Here is a 13,330-nt window from a genome sequence, read left to right as displayed (position 1 = left end):
TCGTGTAATAAGGACACCCATCACTGGATTAGAGTTCTCCCTAATCCAGTATGATCCTATCTTAACTTGATTTTATCTGCAAAGACCCTGTTTCCAATCACATGTACTGCGCTTTTGGAGAAGAAAAAAATTTCCTCCACCATTCCAGGTTCTTCTGGTGGTCTAATAATTAAACTGACATAAGACATATCAACAGGAAAAAAGCAAATCTGAACATCATACATACTAGAGTTCATAGAAATACATGACTCAAAGAATGACCAAAGCAAGCAGCTTATATACTTTTTAAGACAAAGAAACAAATTTGTGAAGAACTGAGAAGACAAAGAAACTGAAGCTTCAGTACTAATTAGTGAAGGAATTAAGCAGAGCTTGTCTACATAGCCTCCTCTGCCCTGAATTCCCTATCCCTGGCAGTATAGATGCCTTTACCTCCTGGTGTAGGGAGGTTGCCCTTCACATGGGAGATCTGTTTCCTGCTTTCAGGGGATAGAAGGGAGGGTCAGAGTGTCCTTGCACTGGCTGTTTCTCAAGTAACTTTAATTCAAAACAATCAATATGTCAATATGGCATATTTTGGGGTGGCCTGCCCCTTAACTCCATGACAAATGATGATTCATTAGTATTTCATATTTAGGCAAGTGTTATCTTCAGTGGAATTGCTGAGTCAAAAGATGAATGCAAAGGCACCATAGCTAGATATTGTTCAATTCCTTTCCACAGAAGTCGCACCATTTTGGACTCCCACTCACAATGTCTGCGAATGCTTGTTTATTATGTGCCATCACAGTGTTTCTTCAAGTTTTTGTATCTTGGACAATCTGAATAAGTGAAAAACGATATCTCCTAGTAAGTGTAATATGCCTTCCTCTTGTTCTGAATGAAGGTCAGCCTTTTTTCATAAGTTGAAGGACATTTGTTTTCTTTTTCTTTGAACTCTTTTCATATTTTTCCCCAATGGTATTTGGTCTTGCTCTTTCCAGTTTTTAAGAGTTCTTTATTAATTAGTTGTTTGTGATATAATTTTGCAATATAAATTGTAAATATTTTCTTCTAGGTTTTTTAAAATTTTATATTTTATTGAAGTACAGTCAGTTTACAATGTTAGTTTCAGGTGTACAGCAAAGAAATTCAGTTATACATATAAACACTTTTTTTTCAGATTCTTTTCCATTATATGTTATTACAAGGGACTGAATATAGTTCCCTGTGCTATACGGTAGGTCCCTGTTGTTTACCTATTTTATATATAGTAATGTGTGTCTTTTAATCCCAAACTCCTAATTTATCCCTCCCCACCCTTTCACCTTTAGTAAACATGGTTTGTTTTCTATGTCCGTGAGCCTATTTTTCGTTTGTAAATAAAATTTCGATCATTTTTTTAGATTCCACATATAAGTGATATCATATGATATTTGTCCTTCAAGTCTGACTTATTTCACGTAATATGATAATCTCGAGGTCCATTCATTCTTCTAAGTTTTTGTTTTGTAACTTTCGTTTTTTTTTGCTTTGAAAAGTTTTTTATTTTTATATAGTCAAGTTTGTCCATGTTTTAGTATTTTCTTGGATGCTTCTGGATTTTTAATCATAGTTGGAAGGGCTTTTCTCACTCCAAGTTTATAAGGAAAAGAATCCTTGTTTTCTCATGTAGTTTCACTTTTTATATTTAAATATCTGGATTATTTGGATTTCACTCCGATATTCAGCATGGGATATGGATTCAATTTTACTTTTTCCCAAGTGGATATCTAGTTATATCAAAAACACTTATTAAAAACAGTATATTTTCCACCAGCAATTTTAGGCATTACTTAACTTTTCACATGTAATTGTTCTATCTTGAATTTTTCATTCTATTCTCTCATTCTGTGTATCTATTTATGTATCTATCAATGAACATACATTTTTTAATTATAAGGGCTTTATAAAATGTTTTAATATCTTACAAGGCTAGTTCCTCTCATTGTTCTTCTTTTCCAGGCTTTCCTACCTTTTCCTGCTCGTTCATTTCCCAAAAGAACTTTGGACTCAATAGTCTACTTTGAGATAAAAATCTCAATATTTTTACTGGAATCATTTTACATTTTTTATTAACTTGAGAATTAACATATGTATGATGGAGAGCTCTTCTATCCAAGAGCAAGGTATGCCTTTACATTTGTTCAAGCCTACTGCTGCATCTTTGAAGAGTAAACATTTTCTTTCAAGTTTATATAAGTTTTAAAAAATGTTTTCACTGCCACTAGAAGTAATTTCCCCTCCTGTGACATCATCTAGCTGGTTACTGTTTGGATATATGAAGACTACCAATTTTCATTTGTTAATATTTTTATACTCTACTTTAATCAGTTCTCTTAATTTTGGTTTTATCTTTAGAATGATTCTCTTAGGGTTTCTTTTTACACTATTACATTACCTGCAAATAGAGATCATCTCTTTCTTTCCAATTCTCACACTTATTCCAGACAGCAAGATGGAAGAAGGCTGTCAATTTGGGTTCCCTTGAAATCAAATCATGAAACAAAGATTTAGAAGCGGCAAATATATTTTTTTACATAATTATGTAAAGATCACTACTGCAAATTGAACTGTGGTGAAACAGTTATGATCCATCCCAAAATCACAGAATAATATGCTGAAAATGTGTGGAATTGCTTCCAAGAGTTAAGCAAAATCAAATATACTCTTATGCCTGGCACTGGATTATTCTTTCAAATAGATTTAATTATTAACAAAATATTAGCATTACTGTCTTAAACACTCTGCCAAGTGAATGTGACCTATAGAATTCAGCAGTATAAACTGACAGGGCTGGAATAAAGTTGCTTCATATTGACTTCTTAAATCAAAATAAAAGCTAATGTAATATTATTTATATAAGGGGTGATAGTTTCCTCCACAATTTTCATTCTCAAATAAAAACAGTTGAATTCCTTCCCATTGGCCTTTAAAGGGCTATTCCCATACAAAATGTTCAATTGCTTACATTTAACTATATTTATGGAAGATAAAAAGGGAAAGTGATTTAAAGAGTTCCCTGTCTGTCAGCTCTTATTTGCCAGTTGCTCGGTAATGTTGGTTTCCTAACCAGATACTCTCCAACAGACTGTCATGGACCAAAAATATTTATTGTTGAATAATAAAAACAACAACAACAGCCAAAGCAGCAACAGTGAATCTTTACTTCAAATGTAGCTGCTAAGATAATTTGAAGGTAAGTCCAGATAAAAGGAAAAAAAGTGAATATTTATTTAAAAAATAAAAATCCTTACTTTTGAGGGCCTGTTGTATGCCAAACACTCTTATCAACACTATAACTACCCTTTGGTGTAAATAAATAAAGTTTGGAAATCTTAGTTAATAAACTTTCTAAGACAATATAGTGAGGACATGGCAGAGCCAAGCATGAAGCTGGGGTCTGACTTTATAATCAGTACGTATTTCCTTAAAGCAAAAAAATCTCCAAGTCTATTTTTCCTCTTTTGAAAATTTTTTTTTCTTGGAGGCCAGTAAAAAATAAAGAAGATAATCACTTGTGTTTGAATGGATGTTGATTACACTTTTACAGGTAGTCCCAGGTTCACATCCTTCAGATCAGCCTCAGAGAAATGAAAAACCTTCAATATGGTTGATAGTTCTGTGACTACACCACTTAGTCCCAATGGAGCACCCTCCCCTGAAAATTCAAACCCATTTGATGAACATGAACCTATCATTTAAAAACTAAATTCAGAAAAAGTTATCACAGGGTCATTCTTCGGCAGTTAGATAGAAAATTAAGCTCATATATCACCTATATATTCCCTCAGATTTATAGGAAAAATTTCAGGAACTCCTAGCTCATAGGAACAAAATAACATTAAATCAAAAACAGATCTCTACACATAGATCTCTACACATAAATATGGAAGTTAAGAAACTGCACATCATGAAAAAGATGAAGAAAATATTAATGAATGGTTGAAACTTCTGTAATGTTTGAGTTTTTTAAAAAAATAATTTCATGTATTAATTTGAGCAGCCGTACTAGCTACCTCTGGGCTTTTTTTTTTTAATGTGAGAAAAACAACTATTTTGTAAAACCAGTACTTTTTGAATTTTTGTTACACATAGGCTGAGATAATGTTAACAATTTAAAATTAGGTGGTGCTTATGAAATATAACAAAAAGTAAATGTCTACCGATAGGCATAATTTGGAGCACAGAAACACTGTATAGCTTGCTCATGTTGAAAGGAAAATCATTTAACATTAGGGCCGTTATCAAGGAAAGGCTATAGACATCAAACCAGGTTTCTGAGAACAGGGAAGTAAAAGGAAGTAGACATTCCATCAAGACTTGGGCAAGGAAGTAGGCAGCACTGAAAGACTGCTCAGAGAGCGTTACAGATCTGTCTGCAGGAAGTACCTGGAAACCTTAGTGGAATCAAAAAAGAAAGAAAGAAAATAGGAAAGGTTTTAGTTTGGTACAAATATATGAAGCCAAGTGTGTGCTTGACTTAGCTATTGGTCAGTGTAAATGAATGAGACATAATGACTAGTTCCTGAAGATTTGTTTCCCCAGCCCATCAATATTTCTGCAAGGACTAGTTCTTAGCTTGGGAGGCAAGGATGTTCACTTTCTTGGCAGAGCTTGGGATTGTAACTGCCAACCCATGGGGTGACTACCTGGAGAAGAGCATAGGGAAGGGTCTTTCAATATACAGAGGATCAGGGGATATATTTTATACGGTAGATCTAATCTACATATCCTGAACTCTATCCATGGAAAACAGGGACTATACTTTCTTTTTTAACACTCATGAAACACTCACAAAACTGACCATATATTTAGGCCACAAAAAACCTCAATAAATGCCAAAAAGCAGAAATAATGCAGATATAATTCTCTGATCACAAAGCTAATCAATCAAGAAAGCAGAAAGACCCTACTATCTAAAATTTTAAAAAATCTCTTAAAACTCCAGAGCCAAAGAAGACATCAAAGTTAAAATTGCAAGAACTCAATTAAACAGGGAAAGACATGGTAACGAGGCACACATTTTGCTGGGACACATTACAGCAGACACAGCAAAATTCTGGAGCCAACAGTTCTAGTATCAGTTTTCTGATCCAGCAGTAACAGATAAGAAGGTGTGTTCCCGGAGCTAAGAATTCTGGTGCCAACTTCTTGTTCCCAGGTCACATAAAGATGGTGTGTTCCTGGAGCTAACTGTAGAGATGTGGCTTCCTGACTGTGGCAGAGGGAGCAGGTCTCTCGGCAGGCCAGTTCTACAGTTTGGTTTGGGGAGTTATTCCCAGAGAGCTTGCTCCTCAGGCTCCCCACTGATTTATAAGCAATTCATCCCCTATATTAAATTCCTTTCTGTTTTTCGCAAGTGAACTTTGATTGATAAAATAGATTAAAAGAGGAAAAAATTGTACAATTTTCTTCAAATATGCTTGAAAGGCATTTGATAAATTTCAACATCCATAATTAATTTTTAAAAATCTTCATAAAATAGGAAAGATGGATATGTCTTAAAAGCCAGCATTATGTTTAATAAGGAAACACTACAAGTATTCCTATTAAAATCAACAGCAAGACAATTATGTCTACAGTCACCACCATTATTTAGCATAACTCTAGAGGTTTAACCAATGCAATTAGACAAGAGAATGTTTTAAGAGGTATAAACATTGGAAGAGAGAATACATTTATTACTACTTATAGATGATGAGATACGTGGAAAATCCAATAAACTCAGTTATAAATCTGTTGCAAACAATATGAGAACTTATGAGATGGATAGGTACCAAATTAGTGTGCAAAAATCAACTGCCTTCATATGTACAAACAACCAGTTAGAAAACATAATGGATATGTCAATTACATCTCTGTGGGGAAAAAAAAGAAAACATAATGGAAATGAAGACCCAGATCGCAATAGCAAAAGAGAAAATACCTAAAAAATAAACTGAACCATAGAGCTAACAAAATGACATTTTAAATTAGTAACTCTTTCAGAGAGGACTTACACAAGAGGTTAACTTTCATACCCATGCATGTTTGAAAATGCTTTCATTTTGCTCATACCTGAAGGAGTGTCCGGCTCAGTAGAGAACTCTAGACAGTAAGAAATTTTCCCTCTGAACATTGAAGATATTGTTCTGTTGTCTCTTCTACTCAGTATTGCCACTGAGAAGCCCAATAACAATCTGATTCTCGTCCATCTATAGTTAACTGGTTTCTTTAATTTGGAAGCCTTGGAAAAGCAAAAGCAAAAGCAAATCTTTTTGCTATTTACCATCAGAGGTTCATTGAGAAGAACTCAAAGCCTGCCAAATCCAGCAGAGCACTGGAGTGTCCTCTCCAATACATCTGATACCATTGTGCCTACTTACTGTGGAAAACATAACGCCAAAAGTGTAAGCAAAATTAATCTTCAACCAATTCGGCTCATATGCTTAAATGGTTTCCTACCAATGAAATTTGATAACCTCACCCAACTACAGAAAATTGCATTTCACTTTTTATCCACCAGATGTCACCTGAGAAACAATGAACAGCAGTAGAGTCTATAGTTGATTCTTCACATATTTTCATCTTTTATGCATGACAATTAGAATGTTCTTGTTAGGATATATCAGCAGTAGGGGTATGAAGGCACAGACCTGTTAAAACTCTGTTGGAAAAATAAAAACATTTACTCTCATATTCAGATTCTCAAATATAATCAATTAGACAGTCTCTAAAATAGATTCAGTTTCCCCAATTTTATACTAAACCTGAGAGTTCTTTTTAGTGAAAATTGTTAGAACAGTTTTTAATACTATTAATTTACATATGATATAAGCAGTTAAAAAAACTCAACTACTTATACCAAAATGTAAACCAAAAGAATAGAGACTAGTAACTTTGAAGTTCATGAACTAATTCTTGCCAACATTCGCATGCAGTCTTCTATAACCTGTTATCTCCTAATTTGTGTGACCAGACTCCTTAAACGACCTACAAACCCCACATGATCTGGCCCTGACCCACTTTCCTGTTTGCTTCTCTCTCTCTCCTGGTTCTCCAGCCACCCTGGGCCTTTTCCAGATCCCCTAAAGTACCAGGACCCCCTTGCCTATGCTGGCAGCACAATCTGGAGTGAACCTCTAACCCTCCTTTTATCTTATTAGTCACAATCCTTCTGTACACGGTTTGAAAGTCAGTTCCCAAGGAAGCCTTCTTTGGCCATCTCCACCCCATGCAGATTTGGATCCCTTCTCATCTGTTTTTTCCTTAGTAACAGTTGTCACCATTTGATCTGATCTAGAGAAGCAGCCCTCACAGGGCACCCCTATGTCTTTGCCTTCTAGTCACCAGTAGTGCTTAGTAAATATAAATAAATAAATTTATATTTGCCTATGTATTTTTATTTATTTACAAATTAATAAATAACTTTTCATATTTATTTAAAGAATTACTGAGTACAGATTACAATGTTTGCACACCTCCCCTATTAGAATGCAAGTTCCACGGGGAATGAGCTTTGTTCTGCTCACTGCTGCACCCCTAGCCCGTCGCAGGCCCATGGCAGGCATCAGTAAGTATTTGTTAGATGAATCCACGAATAAATGAGTAAGTATATATTTTCTAAACAAAAAATTAGAGCATATTTGGATGCATAAAATGAGCACTAACTTTAGACAGGGTTGCCAAACATGGGAGCAATGAAATGTCTTAACTATTTTTGTCCACTGGTTAAAGGTAGGTAATGCCAAAAACACTGGTCACTGATGAGGCCTAGGTGAAATTACACTTTACTGAATTTTTTTCATTAGAAATTTTGTTTCTTGTCAACCTCATTCACTCACTTAGGAACCAATAAATAATATGACACTAAATCTTCTCATGGGGTTTTTCCTTTCTTCCTGAGGAAATAACTGGGATTTTTCAAGTAGGATGATGTAGTGCAATTACTATCTCTTAGGTCTGTGTAAGAGGGGAACAGCTCTTCCACCAGGGAAAGGTTTGGACAGGGGATTTTTCCAGGTATTGCCCAACATGGCATGGGGATCCTGATTGGAATTATTAGACAGAGAGGCAGCACCTTGCAGAGACCGTGGCCAGAGGTTCCAGCAGTGTCCATCAGTGGGGGTGAGAGCTGATCTGTCTGGGCCTTGGGACACTGGGGTGTCCCCTGGAGCCATCCTGCTGTGTAACTTGCACGTGGCTACTGGTCTCAGAGCATCCGTGGTTCATTCTCTGGCCCTCACTGAGGTTCTGAGAATTACTTAAAAATCTTAATTTTTTTTTTTGCTTAACTAGCTGAAGTGGCTTTAAAAAAAATTAAGAATGTTGAAAAATTCATGTAGCCTAAAAATAAATTTGGGATTGTCTTCAAATTATGACATACTTCTAATTCTAGATCTGCTCACTTATGTGAAACATCTCATTAATTTCCATCCCATATCCTATAATCACAAAATTCTAGAATCTCAGACACAGAAGGATCCTTTTAGAGACTATTTTATCACCATCTTTGGCTTTGAGCGAATCTTCATACCACACCCATTTGAGAGAACCGAGTTTCTCCTGAAATAAACAAACAAATAAGTCAGTTTGTACTGGCTGAAATGTCTTTGTGCCAGCCATCCAATGAGTAGGGCTGAGAGGGCACCCTTGGGAAGGGCCCAGGTGAAGGGCCTGCAGGCTGTAACCTAATTTAGGCAGACACTTCTGGTAGAAAAAAAACAGTGACCTATAAATCAGTAATTTTCCTGTAATATCAAGTGAAACCAGGTCACTACTTCCAGCCTTAACTTTGTTCCCTGGTCTCTTAGCATTTAGCTCTGTCACGAATTTGCTTTTGATAAGGTAAATTTGTAGGAAAAACAAAAATTTAAGGCAAAACCCACAGGAATTTTTAGAAAGTATCTCTCCATAAAGTACTCACCTATGCCCCAGGTATGTCACAGCTGTATGATTCTAGGATCACAAATTATTAGAAGCGTTATGGTAATCTTCTTCCTTTTAGCACATTAAAAAGAATCTGGTGAAACTTTCTTTAAACTTTGGTTTAATTTCCCTCTTTAGTGGAAGGTTATAACAGGCAATGCGCAACAAGTTTGATCTCTGATTTAGAACTTTTTATTCCCTAAGGATGGTTGAGTGAGTAAGTGAGGCTGTTAGGGTGGGTATCAGAATCACCAAAATACACTATCACCACTCTCCTCCCCCATGTTCTCATATGCCTCCCTTTAGGTTAGGATGGCAAAGAAACAGAGCTCTGTGTTGGGTTTAGGTCAGGCTGATCAGAAATTCTTTTTTCCCCCTAATGGAGGCACTGGAGATTGAACCCAGGACCTCATGCACACTCAAACATGTGCTCTACCACTGAGTAAATCCCCCACCCCTCATAATCAGAAATATTTTAATGCAAAATGCATTAGTTGGCAAGATGGCCCTGTGTAATCCAGAGAACTCTGCCCCAAACAGAAGTTTTTAAAAAACAATATACCCTGGTCACAAAAGGGGATAAAAGCCAACCATAGTTGCAAAAACATATCTAATAGTTTTACAAGGATGTGTTTCTCTAAAGGAAACCATACTGTGATCACATTTCTGGGGAAATTCTGCTCCTCCTGTTGTTTCTCTTCCTCTCTGCTTATGGCCCCTTGAACATGTTCAAGGCTATTTGCCCTGGTCCTATAGGGTATGTGGTCCCAGCTGAGAATCACTTCCAGGAGTGGCTGTTCTTTAATGGGATGGATCATATCCTCAGTGTGTCAGGCCAAAACCAGACTGAGAAGCATTAACTTAGAAAAAACAGAGGATAGGTCGTGTAATATCTGGCTTCTCTTTTCCCTTAATTTCAAGTGACAATTACTAAGTCTCCTTTCACTGGATTTTAATCCTTAATTTGAAACACCATTCTCAGGAAGCAGTGGGACTGAACCACTATACCTTTCTCTTTCTCCCATTTAGACAGAAAAACACATTCATTCTCTCTCTCTCTCTCTCTCTCTCTCTCACACACACACACACACACAAACACAGCAAATTCAAACATAAAAGAGCATATGGTGACCAGTCTACCTCCCACCCCTGATGCCCATTTCCCGGATCCCTCATTCTCCTTCTGTAGAAGCAACTATTAGTAACCTGTTTCTTGTTTATAATTCTAGAGATACTCTTTCCTATAAGAGTAAAAATCTTTTATATGAATATATGCTATACATACTGTTTACACACACACCTTTTTTAAACAAGTATCTTAGAGATAATTCTTTGTCAGCACACATGACTCTTCTTTTTGAAGGCTGCAGGATATCTGACTGTAATAGAGAACCAGATATCCTCTCAATGAAATTATAATTACTCTGTTTTTCCCTAGTCTTATATCATTGTCAACTCTAAAGTACATAAAGAATGTAGCAGCATTTGATGTTAGCTAAATAGTTTAATCTTTCTATAAGAAATGCCACTGAGGTGACTAGAGGGGACTTTGCTATAAATATTTTTTCCTGTATTTTTAAAGTCTGTTTTTTAAGAGAAAGACTTCAATCTCTACTTCTTCCAAATACTTTTTCTCCTCTTGGCACTGATCCTTTACTTACTGATCCTAAATATGTGTAGGGTTGATTTTGTTATTCCTAGGTGGCTTTCACGGGCTTCTATTTCCTATTTCCAGTCGGGGTTAGGTGACCAGAGGACACAGCCTAGCAGCAGCCTAGAATTTTTGAAGGATGGGGTGCAAGTGAAGCTTCATCTCCGTCCTGCCCCAAGAAGTCCTCCAGCTGTCCTGACCTCAGAAAATCTGCCCTTGAAATTTCTGTTGGCATGCATTTGGATCAAACCAACCTGGCCTCTGGTTCACTCTTTAAGAGCTGCTAAAATTTTTCCTGATGGGGTCATTGAGCATTGCCATAACCAAGGGATCCACCGAAGTCTGAGAGCCAGGAAAAGTAACAGTGAAGGAAATCTGCTGCGTTGCCCTCCCCTCACCCCACCACTAGTCATTTACAACTAACAATGGTTCTCTTTCATCATGCCACCAAATACAATGGCAAGAGAAAGAAGCTACCAGTAATTTCACATATGTTTGCTGCTACCAAGACTCACAAGCTTGTAAGACAATTCTTAGTATAAAAAAAAGTTGAGAGGATAAACACCTTGGGGTGAATAACTCATCTTTTAAAGAACCAGCAACGCCACTTGTGGGTATTGTGGCAGATGATCAGCGCTCCTCCAAAAATTTATGTTCCCCTTCAGAAGGGACAGTAGTTTGTGAAATAACTGTCCCACTGGGATCAATATTTCCTAGCCAGCTTGCATTTAGGTGTCCTGGTTCTCACCAATGGAAAGTAAGTGAAAGTAATGTGTGTAATTTCTGGGCCAAAGAGGTTAAAAAGCTGGTATACCTCCCCCACTCTTCCTCTTTCTCTGACTTCTGGCTGGATGTTGACAGACAGGCTGACCTTGACAGAAGGTAGACTCTCCTTCACCCTGGTTCTCGGAATGCTTCTGTGGAACAGGGCTGTCTCCCCTCCTTCCTTGCTTGTACCTCGCATATCAACTGGACTTTACATAAGCAAGAAAAGAAAACTTTTGTTACATTAAGCCATTGAGGTTTCTGTGTTCATCAGCTAGCACTTGTTAATGCCTACAGATATGTGCATAGAAAAAGTCTTGCACAAGAAAACATATACATGAATATTAATTGTGGCACTGTTCACTCTGAGGAAAAAAGTGGGAAAAACAACCTTAGTTTATTCATATAATGAAATACCACAAGTAGTTAAAAATGAATAGGTCTACATATATGTCAATATGGGAAAAAAAATCTCAAAAATAACACTGAATGGAAAAGACAAGTTACTAAAGGATGTGCCAGGATGATGCCATTTTATAAAATTTTAAAACATGTAAAACAATGTAATACTGTTTACAAACATATACCTATATAGTAAACATACCAAAACATGCATAGAGAAGATACACTCAGGTCAGTGGTTAGCATGTGGGAAGAAAAGAGAAGAAAACACAGTGGTGGGTAGGGGAGGGGAGTTTTAGCTATAATTCTAACTTTTTTCCTTTTTAAAAAAATTGTTAAATTTTATTTATTTATTTATTGAAGTATAATCAGTTTACAATGTTGTGTCAATTTATGGTGTACAGCATAATGTTTCAGTCATACCTATATACACATATATTTGTTTTCATATTCTTTTTCATTATAGGTTACTACAAGATATTGAATATAGTTCCCTGTGGTATATAGAAGAAACACTGCATATCTATTTTATATATAGTAGATAGTACCTGCAAATTTCAAACCCTCAAGTTATCCTTTCCCATTCCTTTCCACCCTGGTAACCATCAGTTTGTTTTCTATGTCTGTGAGTCTGTTTCTGTTTGGTAAATAAGTTCATTTGTGCCTTTTTTTAGATTTCACATATGAGTGATATCATATGGTATTTTTCTTTCCCTTTCTGGCTTACTTCACCCAGAATGATGATCTCCAGGTCCACCCATTTTGCTGCAAATGGCATTATTTAATTCTTTTTTATGGTTGAGTAGTATTCCACTGTATATATATACTACAACTTCTTTATCCAGTCATCTGTTGATGGACATTCAGGTTGTTTCCATGTCTTGGCTACTGTAAATAGCGCTGCTATGAACATTGGAGTGCATGTATCTTTTTGGATTAGAGTTCCCTCCAGGTATATGCCCAGGTGTGGGATTGCTGGGTCATATGGTAAGTCTATTTTCAGTTTTTTGATGAATCTCCATACTGTTTTTCATAATGGCTGCACCAAACTTATAACTGTAACTTTTATTCATTATAAGAAGGAGGGCTTTTAGCATGGTTATATTTTAATGTTGGGATATGAGGGGTCCCTTAAAACAGCATCCCCTCTTCCTCTCTTCCCACCTAAGTTCTGAACCAAATAAGAAAAAGTCGGAGATTCAGACAGACTGACAACAAGCGTTTACACTTATTCGATGATGAAAATGTGGCTCAGATCTGGAATTCTAAATACTGGACCCCAGAAATAGACAGGTGTGCTGATCTACTCACCAACAGGGCTGGACTCACCATGGGCCTCCCACCCGGGTGCCTTTAAAACTGAGCTGCTCACAAGGCAGAAAGCAGTCAGGAGCTCAGGCTCACTGGTGGCAAGCATGCTCTCAAGAACAAGAGAGCAAGGACAGCCCTGTGCATCAGTAGTTCCTGTTCCCAGATGTGCCAGTGAGGGCAGACTCTCCACCACGCACGAGCAGGAGTAACTGAGACACCAGAAAGACATCAGGAACATCCCAACAGCTGAGCTCCCTTCCTGGAGAAGGAAAT

General features: G+C 36.7%; 1 protein-coding gene across 1 annotated transcript in view; it reads right to left on the bottom strand.

Annotated features, from left to right (window-relative positions):
- Positions 1-13,330, bottom strand: part of CCDC112 (coiled-coil domain containing 112) — a 137,229-nt gene that overhangs the window by 30,702 nt on the left and 93,197 nt on the right. Inside the window, exons 6-9 of the mRNA XM_072958067.1 lie at positions 11,394-11,553; positions 6,534-6,667; positions 6,079-6,247; positions 2,420-2,504 (exon numbers count right to left, since the gene is read on the bottom strand). The gene's annotated coding sequence lies outside the window, so the exon portion shown is untranslated. The remainder of the gene's footprint in view (positions 1-2,419; positions 2,505-6,078; positions 6,248-6,533; positions 6,668-11,393; positions 11,554-13,330) is intronic.

This window comes from Vicugna pacos, chromosome 3 (genome assembly GCF_048564905.1).
Source record: "Vicugna pacos chromosome 3, VicPac4, whole genome shotgun sequence".
NCBI lineage: Eukaryota > Metazoa > Chordata > Mammalia > Artiodactyla > Camelidae > Vicugna > Vicugna pacos.
The sequence above is the reverse complement of the archived record's forward strand: the minus strand, read 5'-3'. Positions and strand labels throughout refer to the sequence as shown.